The 1,603-nt window shown below is 41.9% G+C and overlaps 1 non-coding gene across 1 annotated transcript; it reads left to right on the top strand.

Moving 5' to 3' along the window:
• Nucleotides 1–824: 824 nt before the first annotated feature.
• On the top strand, nucleotides 825–930 carry LOC141694032 (small nucleolar RNA R71). The gene has a single exon (XR_012563365.1). It is a non-coding gene; the product is annotated as a small nucleolar RNA R71 (small nucleolar RNA).
• The last annotated feature ends 673 nt before the right edge of the window (nucleotides 931–1,603 follow it).

The following is a 1,603-nucleotide window of genomic DNA, read 5'->3' as shown; positions in this document are numbered from 1 at the left end:
TTGCAACCTTCCCAGACCTCAATGCAATTGCCTTAACCTGCTCCTTAGCTTCCCTCTTTCCTGGTACTTCAGTGTCACTAGGGAGTGTACCATGTTGATGATTTAGCAAGGCATTGGCAATTTGTCCAATTTGATTTTCCAAGGTCTTGATAGAAACCGCTTGGCTCTTACACATGAGCCCCAACTCCTCCAATTCATATTTTTCATTAGACTGTTGCAGCTGGAGTTATTGTCTTGGTGCATATTGCGGTTGCTGAAAACCAAGAGGGTTGTACTGCTTAGCTGGATACTGTTGATAAGGTTGTTGAGTCGCATTCTGAGAATTGCTCCAGCTGAAGTTAGGATGATTACGGTTGTTAGGATGATAGGTGGCTGGCACATGTTTCTGCGACCTCTGAAAGTTGCTCATAAATTGAGCTAATTCACTAGAAATAGCACACTGCTCCGTCTCATGGGCACTAGCACAAAGCTCACAGACACTAGTGATTTGATTAACTCCATAATTAGTCACACTAGAACAAAGCTCATAGACACTAGTGATCTGATTAACTCCATAATTAGTCAAAGAATCCACCTTCATCATCAAATCCTTAAGCTGAGCAGCTATAGCAGTAGCTGCATCTAACTCCAGAATTCCTGCTATCTTGCCCTAAGATAGTCTCTGAGTAAGATTCTGGTATTCATTCGCAGCCATCATTTCAATCAATTCATAAGCTTCATCGTAGCTTTTAGCCCACAAGGCTCCTCATGATGCTGCATCAAACATGGGTCTAGAAGTAGCTCCCAAACCATTATAAAAACAGTTATTGATCATCCAGTCAGGCATCCCATGGTGAGGACACTTTCTAAGCATCTCCTTGTAGCGATCCCAAGCCTCACATAAAGATTCTCTATATTGTTGAGCAAATTGAGTAAGTGGTTTCTGATTGCAGCAGTCTTCGCTATAGGGAAGAATTTAGTTAGGAAATTTTGAGCAAAATCCTCCCATTTGGTGATAGACCCTGGTGGTAAAGAATGTAACCAGCACTTAGCTTTATCTCGCAGAGAGAATGGAAAAAGCCTTAACTTAATAACATCTTCAGAAACTCCATTGAACTTGAAAGTGTCGCAAATCTCGATGAAATCTTTGATGTGCATGTTGGGGTCTTCTGTCGGGGAACCCCTAAATTGAAATGAGTTCTGTATCATCTGAATCTTGCTCGACTTGATCTCAAAGGTATTAGCCGAGATGGCTGGTCGGACAATGCTAGACTGAATATCATTAATCTTTGGTTGAGAGTAATCCATCAAAGCCTTCAGATTCGCTTCTGGTTCTCCCATTGCAACAAGTGCTTCTTCTTCAACTTTCTCTTCGAAAAGAACTTCCTCGAAAACGTCCTTAGCTACTACAACTTCTTCCTCGGCTTGATCCAGTGTTCTCTTACAAGACCGAGAACGCGTATGCATACACGCTCGCTATAGTACCTGAAACACGACAAGAAAATTAGTAAGTAACAATGTCCGAGTCAATGAACTTTAACGACCACTGATGACAAACACATAAACTAAAAATTAACCACAAGTCCCCGACAGCGGCGCCAAAAACTTGTTAGGGCTAGAACAC

The sequence above is a fragment of the Apium graveolens genome, chromosome 10 (genome assembly GCF_009905375.1).
Source record: "Apium graveolens cultivar Ventura chromosome 10, ASM990537v1, whole genome shotgun sequence".
In the NCBI taxonomy this organism is placed as follows: Eukaryota; Viridiplantae; Streptophyta; class Magnoliopsida; order Apiales; family Apiaceae; genus Apium; species Apium graveolens.
The sequence above is the reverse complement of the archived record's forward strand: the minus strand, read 5'-3'. Positions and strand labels throughout refer to the sequence as shown.